This window comes from Morus notabilis, unplaced genomic scaffold (assembly GCF_000414095.1).
Source record: "Morus notabilis unplaced genomic scaffold, ASM41409v2 Scaffold220, whole genome shotgun sequence".
Classification (NCBI taxonomy): Eukaryota; Viridiplantae; Streptophyta; class Magnoliopsida; order Rosales; family Moraceae; genus Morus; species Morus notabilis.
The window spans coordinates 3072-27007 of NW_010362274.1; the positions used below are offsets into that span (position 1 = coordinate 3072).

At 35.4% G+C, this 23936-nt stretch overlaps 2 pseudogenes; both read left to right on the top strand.

The window, feature by feature from the left end:
• Positions 1–113: 113 nt before the first annotated feature.
• Positions 114–2030, top strand: LOC112092239 (annotated as a pseudogene).
• Positions 2031–20833: 18803 nt separating this feature from the next.
• Positions 20834–23456, top strand: LOC112092237 (annotated as a pseudogene).
• Positions 23457–23936: the final 480 nt, after the last annotated feature.

Genomic DNA, 23936 nt, shown 5'->3' on the forward strand with positions numbered 1-23936 from the left:
TTTTTTTTTTTTTTTTTTGGATAAGAAGAATAGGAGGTAGTTACCAACATAGCAATGACACCCACAACTAATATATCAGAACTCGCCATGGTACATTATGTACGGACGTGCTCATGATATTAGCTGTTAGAGGGTTACACAAAATAGACTACGTGGACCACAACGCCTTGCAAAAGCAGGGTACTACTATTTCCTGGCACACACCACTTGTGTATGGTTATAGTGCTTTTCTATATGAACTTGTACACAAAAATAATACACGTACATATATCTTATACCTTGAAACAAGTACGCGATATACTATTTATTGGTATATCTTATACCTTGAAACAACTGTTACACATATTTTATAAGGTTTCCTTTCTATTATCTTTTTTAATTTATTGTACTTGTTAATCTGACATTATTTTTTCCCCTTTACTGATAAATTAGAGTGCGAAGTTTTAAACAAGACTAATTGTTTTGTGGGTGTCAAAATGTACTAAGTTATTTCTTATCTGTTCAATTTTCATAAAAAAAAAATCCTAATTATGGATTAGAGTTCTTGAATACACTCATTATCATGTAATGTTGGAGGTTTTATTTCTCTTGTTCTCTTATCCCTTAATACAAAAGGTTTGTCTTTTGACTATTGTGTCCGCTCACTACTACAGACAAGTCTGTGGTTTATGTATCGTTCGGGAGTGGTGGAACAATGTCGTACAAGCAAACGACAGAGCTAGCTTGGGGCTTGGAACTGAGCCACCAAAGATTCGTTTGGGTGGTGCGCTCGCCCATCGCAAGCGCAGACGCTGCTTTCTTCACTGCAGGGAAATGCGATGACGATCCATCAACCTATTTGCCAGACGGGTTCTTGGACCGGACCAAACACGTTGGCCGGATCGTCCCGATGTGGGCCGAACAAGCCCAAATCTTGGGCCACCCTTCTGTTGGGGGCTTCATGTAACACTGCGGTTGGAATTCGACTCTGGAGAGCCTAACCTATGGCGTACCGATGATTGTGTGGCTGCTCTACTCCGAACAGAAAATGAATGCGGCGATGCTGACGGAGGAGTTCGGCATTGCGGTGGGACCGGAGGTGTTACCGTTGAAGAAGGTAGTGGGGAGGGAGGAGATAGAGAAGATGGTGAGGAAGATTATGGTTGACGAAGAAGGTTGTGGAACTAGGGCTAGAGCCGAGGAAGTGAAAAATAGTGCAAAAAAGGCATTAAGTGAAGAAGGTGGTTCATCTTACGTGGCACTCTCTCGTTTTGCCGAGCAACTATGGCTGTTCATGGGTTGGGTTGGTGCGGGGTATGACTTTTTTTTTTCCGCCTCAAAGGGTGCGGGTTGTATATATTTGGCCCCAACAATGTTAGAAAAATTTCACAACCCAACGATATTCGGGTTGGGTTGGGGCGGTGCGGGGTGGATCGGGTGGTCGGTTTCAACATTCAAAAAATAAAAAACTTAAAGTTCAATATAATATTCAAAGTTCATCATTAAATAGAAATAACAACCATCTTTATCAGTCAATCTAACATCAAACATGAAGCAAAGTAGTCCATCCAACATCAAATACAAAGCAAACATAAATTAGTCTACACTTATAAATTAGTCTTAACATAAAACAAATAGCTTAAGCAAAGCAAACATAGAGGCTTAAATCTTAATTCAAATCCATCCAAAGCAAGCATTGCAACATCAACCATCTTTATCAATCCACACTCATAGGCTCCTCAATGGTTGTAGTAGGACATGAAGTTGAGTTATCTACAAGAGAAATGAAAATAGCTTAAGTAATAATTTGGATAGTTTAGAGTTCATATAATAAAATAGATTAAGATACATACAAATTATCCATCCTAAACAGAAAATATAAAACAAGCCATTCACATAACAGAGAGCATAGAAATACTCGGAATACTCAGAAATACTCAAAGCATAGTCAAAAAAATACTCAGAAATACTCAAAGGCCAAAGCAGATACTGATTATCAAAATAGCATCAAGAGCAAGGAAATCAGAGGCTCTGATCAAGCCATTACTTGAGACTCACGATGGAGAAATGACGAGACGCTGGCACCGGAGAGACTGAGAGAGCGTAAAGCAGTGAAATACTCTATTCACATAACAGAGAACACCAGCCATTCACATAACAGAGAGCACAAAAATTCTCAGAATACACAGAAATACTCAAAGAAATTCACTGATTATGAAAATAGCATCAAGATAAAGGAAATCAATGATTCAATATCATCATTTGCTGGGAAAACGAGTTTGAACTACAATAAATATGACATTAAGCCTTAAAGGGAACCTAGAGGTGAGAGAGCACCGGAGCGCATCAAGAGAAAGGAAATCAATGATTCAATATATCATCATTATAGAATGAATCTACACAGAGGAAGCTTTAAGCTACAATAAATACCAAAAGATAAGTGAGGAGAGAGAGACCTAGAGGTGAGAGACGAGAGCACAGAACCAGAACGCAGTGAGCACAGAACCGAGACAACTGAGCACTGAGGGCCTGAGGCGAGAGAGCACCGGAGAAAGTGGGCAAGACGGCGGCCGAGAGGACTGAGCAATAAGGAGAGAGTTGTGAGGGGAGAGGCAGCTGAGACCGAGGGGGTTCATGGGAGGGGAAGAAGAGGGAAAACTGAAAAGCGTGGGGGTTTCACGGGAGGGGAGACCGAGCCCTAATGTCAGCGAGCCTAGGGTAGAAATTGGGCAGGTTAGGCTTGGGCCCAAAGCTTGGGGGTATGTTGTGCGGGTTGGGTTGGGAATTGCGGGTTGTTATGGGCCCAACCCGCAATCCGCCCCAAACACTTCGGGCCGGAGGTATAATGGGCCGAAAATTTAAAAATAATGCCGCAGGTTACTTTTTTTGACTTGGGTTGGGGCGGGACGGGTTAGGTTTGCGGGTTGTTCGGGTTTATGAACAGCCCTACGAGCAACATTACAAGAGAAGTCAAGGTCAATGAGCAACTCTAATAATAATAATAATAATAATATATGGTTAAGAAAGAAATAGAGTATATTACTTCCATGCATCTTACCACCTATTTGTCGTTACATGACATGACGTCATTACCAGTATTGTTTGGACTTGATACATTAGTCTCTGTCCCATTCCTAACCTATATATATCCTATTCGATATGTTACCTCCTTTAAAATATTTCATGACATTTGCTTCCACTTCCTTTCTTGATGTCTCCGTTTCCGTAATTCTAACAAACCTTGTATATATAAAATGAATGATTAATTACAAAAGATTCCTTCTGCACTATAGTTTTGTAACACTTAATACTCATTTTTCCTAAATAATAATATGTTAATAAAAAAAAATCCCTTTTTTAAGATTTCTAATGGAAATTACACCTTTCGCATAAACAATAGTTGTTATTAATTAATTAGTGCTCAATTACTATTATATCCACACATTTTAATTTTTGTGTAATATAATAAATATTAAAAAACCAAAACAAAAATAGGAGAAAAAAGAAGGATTGTTTTCTTCCTACAGCAACTTCCCTAATTGTCTTCTTCACATTTGGTTCACCAAGGTTTTTTTTTTTTATTATTTTATTATTTTTTTTTATCAATTTTAGGAAAGACTTTTTTTTTTAAAATTTATTATTATTAACGTGAAATATATGTTCAAAATATTTATATTAATTCTGCAGACGAACAAAAGCTTCATACTATTTTAGACTTAAATTCGATTAATAGTGAATTTTTCGTAATAAAAAAAATTTAAATTTAAGTTAGTTTTAAAGTCAAATTAAATTTTAAACCCAAAAGTTACTAAAATACCTTCAAATTATATACACTGAATAAGATATTGTCGATTTCCATTAAAAACATAATATAAGTGTTTTTTGTCGATGTTGTTAATGTTCAAGGGAACAGGTATTACATTTTAAATATCGAGGTAAAATGTTATGAGAGCTATAATACAAGCAGAATTTTTATAATTAATCTTGAAATGAAAGGAAAATACTTAGTAAACAAGGTGCATCACGACATCTATTTAATTATTCGAAAATTGGTCACTTAAATATCGAGATTTATTAAACAAGTATTGATGGGCTAATTCAATTAAGAATAGTTACATTCACAAACTCCATTTTACTCTCCATACACCCATGTACATTGAAAGTTCTTATGATGACTGAAACACTCTTACATAAAATGACAAAAAAATAATAAACTTAATTATATAATCGAATGTTATTACAAAAAGAAAATTAATTACAGTTTTTTTTCTCTCCACACACCCAACATGTCTTATCCTCAAATTATAAACTGTTGTTATTTTAATATCTATAACAAAATCCTAATTTTCAACTTTCAATCATCATTTAAAAAAAATACATGGACGTATATTAATTTTTTTTGCTATTATTGTTTGGTGATGTTCTTTTGTTTTTTTCCCCTTTCATTTCTAGTTTATATTTTGTTGCTAATCATTTTGTTTTTTCATTTCTTATAAATTCTAATTGTTTTTTTTTCATTAGTTCCTTTTTTTTTTGTTTTGTTTTTTTTCAATTTTTCTGTTGCTTGTGCTATGCTTTTTTATTGCGCTTTCTTTTGCCGTTGTCTTTTGTATGGTCAAATGTATAACTTGTCATTCTAATGTCGTTTTTTTTTTTACTGCTGTTTTGATTTGTTTTTTTTTTCTGATTTTTTTTTTTTGTAATGAAGTCTATTACTATCTAGGGAGAAAGAAAGAAATAAACTAAGACTTGAGATGAATTAAAATTAATAAGTCAATAGTTTACATAAGTTAATAAATATGTCAAATTACTGTTTTCGTCCATAACTTGTCTGGTTATGAACCATAACTTGACAAGTTATTGTCCATAATTGTCCATAACTTGTCTGGCTATGAATCATAACTTGACAAGTTTGTATAACTTATCTGATTATGAACAATAACTTGACAATTTATGGCCTATTAATTTTTATAACTAAAAATTGACCTATATACTTTCTTAAATTTTTCATATTGACCTATTTTTTACTATTTCTCTACTATCTATTGAAATCCCCCATTGAACTTTAAGAAGAAAAAAAATCATGCCCAAAGCTACAAGAAAAAAAATTGATAAATGATAATATTAAAATAACAAATAAAATGGCGAATGTAAAAAGAAAAATAAATTTTTTAAGAATTAATTACTTTTATGGAAATAATTGGAGGTAATTTAGGAATAATAAAGAAGAATGAAAAGTAAATTTAATTATTTAAAAATGATGTGGGGTATATAATTAGAAAGGCCTTAGATTATTCGACAGTTTTATGAGAAGAACTATGACATCACCAAAAGGAAAGACTGCCGTTTTGATAATTAGTTATTTCCATTGTTATATTTTATATCAATGTATCTGTTGGAAATAAGTGATACAGACAATGTTTATAGAGATATAATAGAATTCAAGAGAGAGAAACTCTGAGAGAAAGGATCGATTGTAGAGACAGAAAGCGGCTAAAAGAGTGTTTGGTTACTGTGAAAATCTGAGAGAATTGGGGTTTCTTTCATTGGGTATTGTATTCTTAGGGATTTCTCTGGTGATCAGTGATTCTTGTAGTTGGATTTTAAAGTGAATTCTGTATTCCATGAGTTGTGAAGGTGTAATCCTTCTCAAATAGTGAAATAGCTTTCTTGTGCGATAGCTTAGCAGGACGTAAGTCAATTTAGACCGAATTTGGGTAAAATCTGGTGTTGAATTTCGTGTGTTGTTGCTCTAAATTTCTGTTCAATTTTGAGTCTTGTGTTAGAACTAATCTAACAGTGGTATCAGAGCTTATGGTTACGAATTGTTCATTGAAGACTCGAAGAAAGATTCAAGATTCTTGTTTAGAAATTTGAGGGGTTTTGATAAGAACAAATGAGGACAACCAACTTCAAACTAGAGAGGTTTGATGGCACTGGGAACTTTGAGCTATGGACGAAGAAATTGAAGGCGATTCTCATCCAACAGAAAGTGGCCAAGCTTTGGGTGATATGAAACATGTCAAAGTCACAGATGAGGAGAAGGCCGAGATACAGTCAAAGATGTTCATGACTAAATCCCTTATTAATAAAATCTATTTAGTGAAACCCTTTTTAGTTTTAAGATGGACACCAGTAAAGGCCTTGAGAAAAATCTTGATGATTTTAATAGAATTGTCACAGACTTGGTCAATATAGGGTAAAAGGTTAAAGAATAAAATCGGGCAATAATTGAACTAATTTCTCTTTCCTAAAGGAAGACCCCTTAAGAAAGAGCAGAGCAAGCCTAAATTTAGACAAAACTCAAGGTCTAAATCTAGAATAGGAGGAAGAAAGTTTACTATTGTAACACCACTGGTCACATTAAAAGATTCTACAAAGAATGAAAAAAGAAGCTTACAGAGTAGAAAAATGAAGGGGGAGATGCAGCAATTGTGACTTTGTGAGCCAAGATGAAGGTTACGAGAGCTCAGAGATATTGGTAGTTGGGGGAAGTCAACAAGAACAGTCCTTGATTTTGGCTGCACATACTATGTGTGCCCTAAAAGGAACTGGATTTTCTGAATATGAACAGGTCAATGTGTTAGAGTTTATGCTCTTAAAAATAAATGTAACCATGCCTTTATGACATTTCAATATCAATAAAGTTTATTTATTTTATATATCTATATGTTATTCTCTTTATATTCATATTTGTAGAATATGTGATAAGCAAACTGAAGTCTGTGATTGTTGGTCTAAATTTTTTAGATCATGTATGTAATTAGAAGAACATATAGAAAACATGAATCTAAAGATAATAGTCTAAATACACGATCAGCAATCGATGGAATAAAGTTTGATCGCTTTATTTATGTTAAGATTATTATGTTGTCTACTTTTTAACAGAGACGGTTTGTCTTAATTGTCGGAGTGAGACTCATGACTAGAGATTAGTAATAGAATCTATATTAGATTGGATCAAAGTTTAAATATTACATCACAAGATAGACATGGGCAGCACAAAATCTAACATGAAAAATGAAAATGCATTTTTTTGAATCTCTGGATAGTCGGCATAATGAGGATTAAATCACAAAGAAACTAAAACTAATAAAATTAGTGGTCCTTTCAAATTAAATTACCTTTTATATGAATACGTGCCATTTTTACTGGCCCGTAAAAAGTTCCAAGTAGGGGTGTAAGAATTGAGCCCGAACCCGATTAACCCGTCCGACACAACCCGATCCGACCCAAAAATATAGGTTTTTTTTTGTTTTTTTGTTTTTTTTTTTTTAAAATCGGATTCAAATAGGCCCAACCCGCAATGTGCAGGTTGGGCCGCGGGGCAGGCAGCATTTAACCTGATTTGCCCGCCCGGCCGTTTCTCAATGAATACCCGTAAGTTTGTAAGTTGTAACCCTAATTTCCCAAATCCTTCCTCGCCTCCTCCTAGTTCACTTCAAGCCTCCCTCGCCTCCCAAGCCTCCCAAATCCTTCCCAAATCCTTCTTCGCCTCGATCTCGCCTCTGCCTCTATCTCACCTCCACCTCACCCTCAGTCTTGCACTCTCGCCTCCCCCTCACCCTCAGTCTCACACTCTCGATCTCGCCTCCCTCACCCTCAATCTCGCACTCTCGATCTCGCCTCCCTCACCCTCAATCTTGCACTTTCTCGATCTCGCCTCCCTCTGTCCCTCAGTCTCGATCTCGCCTCCGCCTCGCCCTCAGTCTCGTACTCTCACCTGTCGCCTCCCTCACCCTCAGTCTTGCACTCTCTCGATCTCGCCTCTCTCACCCTCAGTCTCGCACTCTCTCGATCTCGCCTCCCTCAGTCTCACACTCTCGATCTCACCAATCTGCGTTCCTCTTCTTCTTCTCTGTGCCTCTTATTTGAACAGATTATCTGAAATGTTCATTGAAGACAATCGGTAAGAGACTGTAAACTCTCCGTGCCTCTTGATTGAAGAGTTTTTTTTTCTTTCTTTTGTTTGATTGCTGAACTTGGTTTCCTTAATTTTGATTGCCTAATTCGAGGTTTGTTTCCTTCCTTTTGGACTTCGTTTTGATTTTTTTTTTTGATTTCTGAATTGGTTTTCTTTTGCCTGATTCGGGGTTCTTTCTGAATTGGTTTTCTAATTTCTTTTTGCTTTCGTATGAATGTTTACAGGGATGTTCTTTTTTATTTTTTTCTGATTGATTATTGATTATGCCATATTGATTAAATTAATTATGTGTTTGTACCATATTGATTATATTACGCCATATTAATTATATTTATTACAAATCAAATAAGGTTTCTGTTTTTGTTTCCAAAATCTTATTTTTGTTTACGAATCATATTGATTATATTGATTACAAATCAACTTCTTTTTGTTTTTGTTTGTGCCATATTGACTCTCGTTTGATGTTGGTACTCATTTTTGATAATATTGAGCTTTAATAATATGGTACTCATTTATTGTTTCTAAAATCTTGACTCTCGTTTAATGTTGGTTTTTGGTTTTTTGTTTCCAGCCGAGGAAGAAGAGTGAAGACTGAAGAGGCATTTTCAGTCTATAGTATATACAAGAAGGCAAGGTTGAAACAGAAAGGTTAGTTATTTTATTTTCTGTTTTTTGTTTTTTGTTTTTTATTTTATATTTTTTGTTTTCTGTTTGTTTGGTGATAACTAGAACTGAGAAATATTATGTTTTCATGAGAACTGAGATGAACTGATTTTAGATTAATCTCTACGCTTAGTCTCAATCATATGTTATCTATTTTTTAGGTTAATTTGTGTGCTAGATGGAAAAATTTATCATCCACCCGACACAAAATTCTGAAAGCACTTGGAAGTCCTCTGCTGAAACAGAAAATGACCAATGCCGTACCAAAAATCCAACCTTCGTCTCTGTGCCTAAAGAACCCATTATCTTGCCCACTCACACACCCAGCCCTACCCCTGTACCTATTTTAGGCATTGAAATTGAAAACGAAAAAGAGGGGGGAGACAGTAAAAAGAGGAAGAAGTCACAAAAAAAGTCTCTTGTTTGGGATCATTTCAAAATCATAGAGAGTGAGGATCCAGATGAGCCTAGGTGTAAGTGTATCCATTGTGGGGTAACATATGCGTGTGATAGTAGGAGACATGGCACCAGTAGTATGAAGGTTCACACAGAAAAGCAATGCAAGAAATACCCATATAGGATCCAAGACAAAAAGTAAAAAATTTTGTGTTTCCAAACCAACACTGAAACTGGCAGTAATCTTGTTGCTATAGGTTTTAACAATGAGCATTGTAGAAAAGCGTTATAAAAAATGGTGATTGTAGATGAGCTTTCAAGGTGAAGGATTTAAGAATTTTAGTCAAGTGACGCAGCCTAGATTCTCTATCCCCTCACGTGTTACGATTGCCAATGACATTTACAACTTTTTTGGAAGAGAGGAAGAAACTGAGGGCTGAATTTAGTAAGGGCAGCCAAAGGATTTACCTAACAACTGATTGTTGGACATCCTTGTAAAATATTAATTATTTGTGTCTAACTACACACTACGTTGATAGTGAGTGGACTTTGCAAAAAAAGATTATAAACTTTTGCCAAATTTCAAGCCACAAGGGAGAGAGTGTTGCTAAAGTCATTAAGTCATGTTTGCATGCTTGGGGTATTGAGAGAGTCTTCACTATGACTGTTGATAATGCCTCTTCAAATGACTCCATGATTACCTACTTGTGAAGGAAGATTAAGGGGTGGAAAGGGATTGTTTTAGGTGGAAAATTTCTGCATGTTAGGTGTTGTGCCCATATAGTGAACTTGATTGTCAATGAAGGTTTAAAAGACCTACATAATTCCATAGTTGCCATTCGTAACGCTGTGAGGTATGTGAGGTATTCTCCGGCTAGGTTGTTGGAATTCAAGTCATGTGTGGAGCGAGAGAAGATTGAATGCAAAGGTCTCGTAGTCCTAGATGTCCCTACTAGATGAAACTCCACCTATATGATGTTAGATGCAGCCATTAAGTTTCAAAAAGCTTTTGAAAGATATGAAGAGGAAGATGATAAGTTCGTGTCTTATTTTCGGGAAGAGGACGGGGGAAAACGGAAGATTGGCCCGCTACTTGATGATGATTGGGAGAATGTTAAGGTGTTTGTGAAATTTTTGAAGACTTTTTATGATATAACTTTGAAGTTTGGTGTCACTTTGAATGTCACTTCAAATTCTTACTTTCATGAGCTTTGTGAGATGCAAAACCAGCTATCTGAATTAAGCAAACAAGAGGATTCAATGCTTTCATCCATGGCTGTGAGTATGAAAAAGAAGTATGACAAGTATTGGGGGAATGTTGAGAATATAAATTGTCTTCTCTTTATGGCTGTGTACTTGATCCTAGGTACAAAATGGATTATTTGACATATTGTTTCTCTATAGTGTATGATTCTTGCACTCCTGAAACATTAGCAAAAAATGTGAAGGATACTATGTACCGGCTACATGAGGTTTATAGTGAGGACAAGGGTGAATCTGTGGCTAATGAATCTGGTAGGGAGGCGGCAATAACAAGTACAAAGGAGGCAAAAACGAACACAGAAGGAGAAGGGTGTTTGTGGAGCTCCTTTGTTAGGAAAATGAAGGAGAAGAATGTGAATGAGTACAAAAATGATGGGGACAGATACTTGATAGACCCTATGGAGGATCCAACTCGGTCAAATTTTGATGTTTTAGATTGGTGGAAGAATAATGCAACCAATTACAAGGTTCTTTCACTAGTTGCAAGAGACATTCTTGCCATTCATGTTTCAACGGTAGCCTCAAAATCTGCTTTTAGTACCGGAGGCCGCATCCTCGATCCCTTTAGGAGTTCATTACGCCCCAAGATGGTGGAGGCATTGATTTGTACACAAAATTAGCTGCGTAGTCGTGAGCACATCAACTTTATTGACATGGAAGAGTTTAATGAATATGAAGACATTGAGTGGGGTAATGTTTTTACGTTTTACTTGTTCTTTTTTAACTTATTTTGTTGTCCTAAACTTGATTCTAATGATTTTTTTGTTATGTTTTCTTCTTAAGATTTGTCAAATTCTGTTGCAACACATGAGGGGCAAGCTGGGAATGGAGGTGCTATTATTTTGGATTAAACTGTTTGGAGTGGACTAAATTTCTTATTTTGTTGGACCATATGGACCGTCAATTTTATTTATGGACTTTATTGACTGTTAAGAAGTATGTTTGATGTTATGTTAATGCTTATGGACTGTTTATGGACTGCCATCGTCGTCAAAGTCTACCGCCGCCGTCCGCTGTAATCTTGCTGTTTTCAGCCCCTGTTTTAGTGGGTTTGAACTTTGTAAGTTTTTGCATATTTATTGTATTTTTTAGTTTAAAATGTTTGAGTTTTTTGTTGTTTAAATTTGGAATATGGATTTTAGATTTTGAATTTTGATTTATAGATTTTAGAATTAGTACATAATTTGAAGTTTGGATTATAGATATTGAATTTTGGATTATGAATTTTGAGATTATTGAAATTTGGTATGGAGATTGTTGAAATTTAGAGATTATAATTTGATTTAGGTAAAAATTAAAAGTTTTAATAATTGTTCTGGGTGACACATCTTGTAGTTATAGTGTGCCGAAATCTTTTAAAAGCTATTTTTTTTGTAGGTTTGAATTTTTGGATAATAAGAAAAACATGTCATTATGCTGTCAAAATTTTATCAAAACCTTTTAATATTAAGAATTCATTTATAAGAATTAATTATACTAATAGAAAGTAAATTAAAAATTAATTATAAACATTATGAGTGCAATAATAATAGAATAAATTATTCATAAAAATTGAGAAAACTTATAAAGTTGAAACATGAACTATAAAATTTTCTTTATGAACGTGACTATATAGTCACAAGAAAACATGAAGTATGATTGAATGTGTTATTGTCTTATAGTCAAGATGCCAATTGACAAGAGTTGGATACATCCGAAAAACTGATTGTCAAATTAGTATTGGGAAGGGTTATATGCTTTTATCAACATTGCCAAAGACCATGTTGATGAAAGTGGTTGTACAAGTTGTCATTGTCGGAGGTGTTTGAACCATAAGTATTTTTCAATAGAAACAGTTAGAGCACACATACACCAATATGATTTCAATACTTTATATATGACGTGGCAATACCATGGCGAAGACGATGTTGCGACCAATGCAATAAATGAATCAGTTGACGAGATAGTTGCAGTTATACATGATGTTGCTGGAAATAACTTTGATCATGATATGCCGGATGAAGTACAAGCTAAGGTGTTAGGTGATGCGCAACATGATGAATTTAAAGAGTTGTTATCCGAGCTCGAATCGGCATTATATCTAAGGTGTACTAAGTATTCGTCATTAAATTTTTTGGTGAAACTGATGCATTTAAAGGTGCTCTACAAATGGCCCAATGAGTGTATGAACTCTGTTTTGAAGCTGTTGAAAGATGCATTTCTTGAAGGGACTAAACTTCTCGATTCTTATTATAAGGTGAAGACGGAATTGGGTAAACTTGGTTTGGGCTACAAAACAATACATATCTGTAAGTATGATTGTGCGTTATTCTATAAGGAGAATGCCGATCTACATGTTTGTCCAGTATGTAACACCAGTCGTTGGAAGAGTAAAAAAACAAAAGATAAAAAAGTACCACATACAGTATTACGGTATTTTCCTTTGAAGGATCGATTGAGGCATCTGTATAGCTCGCGTCACACTGTAAAGGAAATGACGTGGCACATGTGGGGGCGTTCAAAGGATCTAGACTTAATGCGTCATCTTGTTGATGGTAGGGAGTGGAAAGATTTCGATATGAAGTATCCTAATTTCGCTCGGGAACCAAGAAACGTTCGATTATGTTTAGCTACTGATGGTTTTAATCCTTTCAGAAACATGAGCTTATCATATAGTATGTGGCCGGTGGTTCTTATTGCTTACAATTTACCTTCTTGGCTATGCACCAAGGATCCGTACAAGATGTTGACACTATTAATTCCCGGTCAAAATGCCCCTGGAAAGAATATTGATGTCTTTTCGCAACCACTTGTTGATGAACTTAAAGAACTATGGGAAGAGGGAATCATCGTTCGTGACGCTGCTTCAAATGTATCATTTAGGATGCGTACTGCATTGCTAATGACTATCAATGATTATCCTGCTCGTGCTAGTTTATCTGGCTGGAGTGGCCAGGGGTATTTAGCATGTTCGTCATGTAATGATGCGACACCATCAAAGAGGTTGATGAGAAAAAAACTGTTTTGTTGGGCATCGATGGTGGCATCCTATTGGGCACAGGATGAGAAACAACAGGAAGTTTGATGGTAAGGTCGATCGTCGTCCTCCTCCGCCTCGGAAGTCTGTCGAAGAAATATTATTTCAATTACAGAATATCTGGTAGAGACTACCTGGTAAACAAGAAAAGTATAGAGGTAAGAAATGAAAGAGACAATCTTCAGAGCTTAACTGGACAAAGGAGAGTATTTTTTGAGAACTACCTTACTAGACTTCATTATCACTTCGTCACAACTTAGATGTCATGCATATCGAAAAAAATGTATGTGACAGCTTGTTGGGTACGATTGTTAGTATCGATGGAAAAAGTAGGGATACAGACAAGACGAGGATCGATTTACAAAATATGAGGATTCGTAAAGAGTTGCATTTGTACAAGGATGGTGATCGTTGGATGAAACTACATGCAGCTTACACTTAATCCCAAATTGAAAAGCAGAAGTTCTGTGAGTTCTTAAAGTCAATACGATTTCCCGATGGATTTGCCTTGAATTTAAAAAAAAAAAAAACTGATGGGCACACAAAGATCAGTGGGTTAAAATCACATGACTGTCATGTTATAATACAATGATTGTTACCGACTTAGATTCGACCGTTCATGAAAAAGGAAATTGTGGATGCAATAATAGAACTGAGTAATTTCTTTCAGTTGATATGTTCCCAAACATTAAGAATTTCATATTTAGAGAGAGTCCAAGAAGATATAATTCTTATCCTGTGCGAGTTAGAAACAATATTCCCCCAAGCTTTCTTCGACATAATGGTTCATCTGTTGATGAATCTACCAGAAGAAGCCATTCATGGAGGTCCTGTTCATTTAAGGTGGATGAATCCATTTGAACGCTTTCTTGGATCATTGAAGAAATATGTTCGCAATCACACTCGTCCAGAGGGATCAATTACTGAGGCATACATTGTGAACAAGGCCCTAACTTTTTGCTCAATGTATTTACGCAGGATTGAGACTAAGTTTAATAGACCAGAAAGAAACTAGGTTGATGATGACACCGAGCATGGTGATAAGTTGTCTGTTTTCGCTATAAAAATTCAGCCCATCGATAAGATGACTCCGATCATGTTGGATAACGACTTGCGGACAAAAGCCGAGTTATACATCTTACACAATTGTCCTAAAATACAACGATACATTGAGTAAGAATATCTCTACAAAACTTAATAATATATCGATTTGTATCATATTTTATTTAATCATTCACTGATATGACTACACTACAACAATGATCATATTAAGGTTTTGGAAGAAAGCAGTTGTGGACAGTCGTTCGATGTATTTCAAGCGAGGGAGTTTCCAAGTTGGTTTTCCAACAAGGTATGCATATCAATTTATTTGAATTCCATTTCGAATTTAAATAACAAGTCTAATTGGTGCTTTTTTTTTTTTTCAAATATACCATCTTCGACATCGTAACTTTCTAGAAGCCACCGATCAACTGGTTTCACTATCATATGTTTCAAGCTTCTCTATTCGGTCCTAATATGATTGTGTAGTCAACAGAGTTAAGTTTTTAACATACAACCGGGATAAAGGCCGGACTATGAAGAATAATGGCATTTGCGTCCGCGGGGAAAATAATCAAGTTTTCTCCGGAGTCTTGGAAGAGATTGTCGAATTACGATACATAAAGAACAATTCAGTCTTCCTTTTCAAGTGTAAGTGGTTCGACACTCGGTCATAAAGAAGAAGAATTTAACAATACAAGAATAGAATAAGTATCTTTGTTAAGGACTCGTGGTATGAGAATGAGCCGTTCATTTTAGCTTCCCAGGCGGAACATGTTTTTTACGTTGATGATTTATTTAACGGTCTGAATTGGAAAGTTGTGGACCATTTTGGGCATAGACATATACGGGATTTTCTAGAAGAGGACATCAACGATGTCATGATAGTTCAAGACATAGAATCACGAAATGTTGAGTTAGTAGTTGAACTACCTGAACCGGACAACTTAACATTTGATTTGCCTGATATTGAAGCAAATATTGTCACGTCTGACGTCGACACATACTTGCACGACAAGTCACCCATTGAAGATGACTTTATTGACGACAATGACGATGAAACTATATTTGATTATATCAAAGATGAGCTCGACGAGTCTGAAGATGATGACGACGTAGAAAGTGCCAATAATATTGAAGAAATTCGTAGTGATGACGAATAGAAATAAAGTAGTTAATTTATATTTATGAAATTTTTTTATATTTGTTAAGAAATTGCATAAGAAATAAAGTAACTAATAAAGATATTTTTTATACGACACAGAGTCACGATGTCTGGCCAATAGCTACATGCACCGGCTCTGCAGGAGGATCACTGCCTCCACCTGATCCGACGAGACTCCCTGCACATTGTCAGTCAGGTATTATATGCTATAACACGAAAATGATATTTTTTATTCATCGAACTCTATATAATCAAATTTCAATATTTTTATTTTCTTACAGTTCCAAAGCCGACACCTCAACCTCGATTTGGTTAAGGGGTAGCTCTAGGTCGAGATATAGTTGAGAGGGTACAAAGAGATAGAAAGCTTTTTATCTTGTTTGACGAGACCGGTATCTGGAAGGCAATTAGCGAAAACGCCCCATATTTTGACAGTGTTGTCGGCTTGCACACAAGAGATATCTGTGACCCACACTACAACACCTGGAAGGATGTGCCTGAGGAGCACAAAAGGAGGATTCAAAATCGCATGCTGGTATTTATTTGAAACAAAATTTGTTCTAAAAATTTAATTGTGGATACAATATATAAAATTTATTTGTTGATTTTTTAATGTGGCTTAGGATTGGTTTAACCTTGACTACGACCGTGACAACGGCATCATTAGAGATGTAGTCGACTGTGAAGCCAGTAAATGTTACAAGGACTAGAAGAGTACCTTGCACAGACACTTCTAAAAGATGGGAGGGGCTGAAAAGGAGGATTTTATTAGGCAAAATCCTTCAAAAAACTTGAGGAGAAAAGAGCAATGGGGACCTTACTGTGATTATTTTTTGTCCCCTGCTTTTCAGGTTCAATTTCATTATGTCATCTTATTTTTGATTAATTAGTTTATTTAATTATGAAGTATGTTACTAATTCATCTATGATCATTACTAGAAAAAATGTGCTACAAATCAACAAAATCATGGCAGTCAAAAGTGGTCTAGCTTCCATGGTAGAAAGTCATACTCCCAGCATCATTTCGATAAGGTAATACTAATTTGCATACTTGTTAAGTTTTTGTCATTTTGGCTTAATAATTATTCTAACACGTTCAACTTGATTAGGCAAATCTCGAGACCTAAGAGCTAAGATCATTAATTGATAATTGGGGTGACATGCACCGTCATGGGCAAATTTTTGTCAATCCGGATGTGGAACATGCATTTGTAAGTAATTATTTCTTTTTTCATATTTAACATAACATATTATACTATTTTTATTCATTTTTATTTCATTTACCTTTGCAGGCTCAAATGGAGGGGGGAAAGAACCACGCAGATGACACAGTCACTGGCGAAGGTTCATCCATGACGGTTAATGAGGAGGGGATTATGTCCTAAGTCTTGGGCAAGCGCCTAGGACACACTAAGGGGGTAGGACTGACACTGCCACGGAGGAATCATTCAAGCGCTTCCACCTCATCATCTGCTTTGCAATCGGATGGGTCATCTTCGGTTAATTTGCCCCAACATTTCCAAAACTGGCTGAACAACCTCTACGTCGAGCAATGCAACATGTTCGACAACCAACAGATCATGATGGAAGTCATGCGCTCGATGAATCCCAACATCAACTTCTTGCCAGTTAACCGTCCCCAACCGTTGGTTCCTTCGCCGCCTGAGCGAAATGGAGAAGACGAGGATAAGGACGATGATGCTGCTAATTTAGAAGATTGAAATATCTATTTTTTTTTTCTTATTATCAATACTCTTTAGTATTTCTTGACTAATTTACTTTTTAAGACTTATTTTATTATTGTGTTGACTATTTTATATTAATCTTTTATTAACAAATATCAATTTTACTGTTAAATTTTCTTCTAATTTATATATTTATTAATTAATGTTATTAGGAAAGTAAGGTAAAAACAAAGAAAAATATTTTTTGCGATGACTAATCTAAAATGTCGTCATAAATAGTCCACATTGCTAGCGACGACACTTTGAAGCCTATGGCCGCAAAACGTTTTAAAAACTTTTGTGACGACAATATTCGTCGCAAATAAGTTAGGACATGTCATCATCAACGACAGGTTCGACGAAACATTCGTGACGGCTTATTTGCGATGAACGTCGTCGCTAATGTATTAGCGACGACATCTCAAAATTATGTCGTTGTAAATATATTATTTATGTCTAATTGTTTGCGAGACATGTCGTCACAAATATAATATTTCCGACAACAATATAGTTAGTTGCAACGACATTATGTCACCGCAAATAAGCTTTTTTGTTGTAGTGGGAAGGGTTCTATCATAATTTTTTGTTTTTAGTCTCTCCTCAAGCTTTTGTCGAATGCATTTCAATTCCATAAATACGACGAACTCTATTTTGGAGGCTAAATTTGGAGTGTTTCTGTACTTGTAAATATAATTTCAAAGTTACTTACTTCGTCACTTTTTTGTTTCCTTTGATAACCAGAAATACGAATAAGAAAATGGTTGGAAATTTTCATGCGCAGTAGATTTTTAAAGGCATTGTATTGGTGCTTAGGTCACTATAGGGATGAAGATCAACTATTTTAATTTACAGTAATTAGACTAAAACCTTGAACAAAATGGATGCGATTAAGTTCTACTGGCTCACAAGGTTGAATGCACTTTTCTCCTAAAGTAACAATGAAACTTTTGATTTAATTCACCTTTACACATTCTTGCTAGATCCATTATTCTTGCTAGCACCTCCAATTTTTTTCCCTTGTAGTTTAATTGGAAAAGACAGAAATTTGGAAGTGGAGTTTGCTGAAATTTGAGTGGAACACGGAGAGTTTATGTAATTATATATGTTTTGATCATGAAGCCATCTTTGTTTTGTTGGTTTAAACATGAAAATATACATGTAAACATTTGAGTTTGATGTTCATATATTTTATAACATTTTTGTATTATTTCATTATACTTGTATATAATAATTAGAGATTTTTAGTTGTGTCATTAAGTATTAAATTAGTTACATAATTTATTGAATTTTTAGTTTTAGTATTATTGATTTTTCTTGTAGTAATAATATTCTAGAATTGAACAATTAATATGTATGGAACCAATATAAACTTAAGGTGTCCTTTAAATTATTTAACAATAGTGCAAATAGACTGCAATTATTCAATAAAATTTAACAATCGGTCAATAATTTGACTACATTTATTATTATTAACATCGGTTATACGACCAACGTTTTTAAATATCTTTAACAACTGTTCTGAATCAATGTTTTGAACAGCTTTAACAACAGTTTTTGACCGTAGTTAAAAATCACTACAACAAATTCTATATTAGACGACACCTATTTAATAATGTTTTAGAAAAAAAAAAACGTCATCTAATGTGCTAAAAAAAACACAGAACGAAGAGTTTTGTGTTTCAGAAATCCATACAGTACATTTAATGATAGATTCTTAAAAATTGTCGTTAAATGTTATACATTAGAAGATGGTTTTTTAAAAACCGTAGACTTAAAAAAAAAAGAAAAATACAAGTACATTAGATGACGGTTTTTTAATGTATAACAATTAACGGACTTTTTCTGGCTCATCATTTTCTTTTTAAATTTTGAAACTTTCTCTTTCCCCTTTATAATTTCGAGTACTCTCTTCCATTTTTTCACTCACTCTCACTTCCAAACTCTAAATTTTTCTCTGAAATCCCCCTTTCTTCCTTACGTACTCACTCTTTCTCTTCCCCATTCTCTCTCTAATTCCTTATCTTCTCAGCTCATAATATTTTTCTTCCAATCATAATATTTTCTTCCAAACCCCTCCTCTTTCTTACTCATTTCTCCAATTCTCATCATTGCCGTCTTTGTGACTAGATAACTGTGCTCATTAGTGCCACCGTCAACCTCTCTCCATGTTCGTCGTCGTCACCATATTACCACCGGAATCCGTAAACTTTAGGATTTTTGGAGTTTGTTAGATTTTTTTTTTTTTTGTATTTATGTTTTTCATTGGATTCATATATGTAATTCAAGTTATATTTAAGTATTTTGTTCTAGTTAGATTTGGTGTTATTTGTATATTGGTGATGCATATAAAAGAGTTTGTAGTATTTTTTGTACATAGTTATTTTTATTCTTTGATGAAATAAGTAATTAATATTTAAAGAGATCGTTGTTTAAGAAAGGAAATAAACTTTGAGTAATTTTTTTTATTTTTTTAAAAGACTTTTAATACCGGTTTTTGCTGCAACAGCTGTTAAATGTGCAATTTAACAATGGTTTTTGCAAAAGTCAGCATTACAAGTAGCACATTTAATGACAATTTCTTTAAAAATCGTCGTTTAAAGTGCATTTTCTGGACTTTCACACGCTTCGTCTAAAGTGTTTACATTTTTACGACTGTCGATAAGATGACGATTTTTAAACCTTCGTCATAGGTTTTTAATGACCGTTATTAGCCCTCGTCTAATATACTATTTCTTTTAGTGAATATTGATTTTTGATAACATCTTGTACGGCGTCGGTGTGAAAATCATTGTTAAAAATTTTTAAAAACAGTTTTCGACTGATGTTAATAATAAGTTTTGTAACATGAGTATATGGTAATAACATTTTTTTCTAACATCACATTCCATATACATTAGAGGATGGTTTTTTAAAAACCGTAAACTTAAAAAAGAAAAAGAAAAATACAAGTACATTAGATGACGGTTTTTTAATGTATAACAATTAACGGACTTTTTCTGGCTCATCATTTTCCTTTTAAATTTCGAAACTTTCTCTTTCCCCTTTATAATTTCGAGTACTCTCTTCCATTTTTTCACTCACTCTCACTTCCAAACTCTAAATTTTTCTCTGAAATCCCCCTTTCTTCCTTACGTACTCACTCTTTCTCTTCCCCATTCTCTCTCTAATTCCTTATCTTCTCAACTCATAATATTTTTCTTCCAAACCCCTCCTCTTTCTTACTCATTTCTCCAATTCTCATCATTGCCGTCTTTGTGACTAGATAACTGTGCTCATTAGTGCCACCGTCAACCTCTCTCCATGTGCGTCGTCGTCACCATATTACCACCGGAATCCGTAAACTTTAGGATTTTTGGAGTTTGTTAGATTTTTTTGTTTTTGTATTTATGTTTTTCATTGGATTCATATATGTAATTCAAGTTATATTTAAGTATTTTGTTCTAGTTAGATTTGGTGTTATTTGTATATTGGTGATGCATATAAAAGAGTTTGTAGTATTTTTTGTACATAGTTATTTTTATTCTTTGATGAAATAAGTAATTAATATTTAAAGAGATCGTTGTTTAAGAAAGGAAATAAACTTTGAGTAATTTTTTTTATTTTTTTAAAAGACTTTTAATACCGGTTTTTGCTGCAACAGCTGTTAAATGTGCAATTTAACAATGGTTTTTGCAAAAGTCAGCATTACAAGTAGCACATTTAATGACAATTTCTTTAAAAATCGTTGTTTAAAGTGCGTTTTCTGGACTTTCACACGCTTCGTCTAAAGTGTTTACATTTTTACGACTGTCGATAAGATGACGATTTTTAAACCTTCATCATAGGTTTTTAATGACCGTTATTAGCCCTCGTCTAATATACTATTTCTTTTAGTGAATATTGATCTTTGATAACATCTTGTACGGCGTCGGTGTGAAAATCATTGTTAAAAATTTTTAAAAACAGTTTTCGACTGATGTTAATAATAAGTTTTGTAGCATGAGTATATGGTAATAACATTTTTTTCTAACATCACATTCCATAAAAAAAAGTTGATGTATCTTTGGGGCCTGAAGAAGAAAGAAATGCTTTTACATGAGTATATGGTAATAACATTTTTTTCTAACATCACATTCCATAAAAAAAAAAGTTGATGTATCTTTGGGGCCTGAAGAAGAAAGAAATGCTTTTGTATATATATTTCATATATTGCATACTAATTTGAATAAAAAAATTAGTTATCTTAATATTTATTTTTTTTTTAAAAAGACTCATTATCAAAATAACTTAAATTATGTACCATGAGCAATTTTACTATTAAAAGCTTAACTGGTTTTTTTGTTAAGGATTTATATTTCGTAGGGAGCAGATACTACGGTTTGAAGATTAGAAAGATAAAGTGTTACACGAGTCACATTTGAGTGTGAATTTTGTAATAAAGTCATAGTTTACTTATTCCCTTAAAAAAAAAAAAAAAAAAAGCCCTAGTTTACTTAATTTCTATCAAGTTCGCCTTAAAATAAAAAATAAAAAAAAAATCTTTCCAACTTCAGTTTTACTTTCTTGTATAACTCTTCCGTGAAATGTCCTAGCTAACTTCTTTTTCGTGTTGCATTATTGTCCTAGCTAACTTCTTTTTTCCTTTTTTTTTTTTTTTTTTTTTTCTCTTTTTAAGGAACACAGGTTATTCTCTTAAACTTGTTCATTGCATGCTCAGTAAAAGAAAAATTCTTGATTATACTGCACATGAGCATTCCTTATTTCTGTTCATTATTCATAATCTCTCTTGTTCTATAGGCACAATCTATTCCACTCCATTCCATTTAATTCCATTCTATTCTACCAAATTTTATGGAAACCTCAAGTGCACACGCAGTCCTCCTCTCCAGCCCTGGCACCGGCCATCTCATTCCGATTCTCGAGCTCGCGGTAACCGCCTCGCCCGCCACCACAACATCGCCGTCACCATCCCCGTTGTCACCAAAGCCGGACAAACTGCACCAAACCTTGACTCCCCACACTGCCACGTCATCAACCTCCCACCAATCAGCATCTCCCACGTCTCCCCTCATCACGTCACCGTCTGCGCGGTCACCATGCGGGAAGCCAAGCCCGTCATCCGGTCCGTCATCTCCGAGATGAAAGTCAAACCTTCCGTACTCGTCGTTGACCTTTTTGGAACCGACTGTCTGTGTATCGCCGACGAACTTGGAATTCCGAACAAGTATATTTATATGACCACAAATGCTTGGTTTGTTTCTCTCGTCCTTTACCTTCCGACTTTGGACAAGGTGGTTAAAGGAGAGTACATTAAGCAGACCAGATATTTGGAGATTCCGGGTTGCCGACCGGTTCGACCGGACGAGGTTATTGACCCGATGCGGAGCCGGTCGGATCAGCAGTATCAAGAGATACTACGAGTGGGTCATCAGATGCCCATGGCTGACGGGATTTTATTGAACACGTGGGAAGAAGCGGAACCATCTACGCTTAAGTCGCTGAGGGATTAGAATCTATTGGGCCGGTTCCTCAAGAGGCCCATTTATCCGGTTGGACCGTTGACTTGGTCTCGGGTCAGGTCTGCAACCGGTTTGATTTTCGAGTGGCTGGATAAACAGCCGGCCGAGTTTGTTATTTTCGTGTCGTTTGGGAGTGGAGGGACATTGTCGTACGAGCAAACGACAGAGGTGGCTTGGGGGTTGGAGCTCAGCCAGCAGAGGTTCATTTGGGTGGTGCGCCCACCCTCCTCAGCTTCCGCGGAGTCCGCGTATTTTGGGACAGGAAAAGTGAAAAACGACGCGTCGTTTAATTATCTCCCGGAGGGGTTCTTGACCAGAACCAGTGACGTGGGAAAGTTAGTTCCTGGTTGGGTCCCGCAAGCGGACATCTTGAAACACTCCTGTTAGTGGGTTCTTGTCTCATTGTGGTTGGAACTCCACTCTTGAGGGTGTTACTAACGGGATTCCGATGATCGCATGGCCGCTCTACGCGGAGCAGAAGAATAAGTCGACGATACTGACGGAGAAGCTAGGCGTGGCGGTGAGGCCGAGGGAGTTTCCGGCGAAGGGGATGGTGGGGAGGTAGGAGATTAAGGATATGGTGAGGAAGATCTTGGCGGACAAATAATTTTTTGCAATAAGGGATAGAGTCAAAAAGCATAAAGAAAGTGAGGAGAGAGCCTTGTCGTTTGGTGGTACTTCCTATAATGCACTGCCTCAAGTTGCTAAAAAGATTTCCGAACAAGCCATTTGGGTTTCGAAAAAAGTGGCTGAATTTGGCGATTCCGGCCTGTCGTTATCTGTGTGAGATCGTACGTATTTATATGCATGCATGAATAGTTTTTTGGATTATTCTGATTGGTCCCTATCATTTTCTTTTGTTTTCTAAACTTTGAAAACTCTAATTTTACACTTTAAAATTTTAAATTAGCCCTGTTCAAATTCTTTGTAAGAATTTCTAATAAAATCATATCAGATAAAAATGGGTTAACTGTAATCATATGATTTTATCTATTTGCTTTTAGCAGATGTTCAAATAGAAAGACTACGTGACTATATTATTTTATTTTTTTACTTTTTTTTAGAGAACTTCCATGAGAATGAATTAAGTGGGAACAATTAGAGGTGTCAAACGTGCCACGACATGTCCGACCTCAGGCCCGTGGCGGGCCTGGGCCATGCTAGGGCCGGGCCTGAGGAGAAAATCTCATACCGGGTCCAAGCCTGCGACCCTAGTCCATAAAGGCCAGGGCCGGGCCTGGGCCCAGGCCCTTCACGGGCCGGCCTT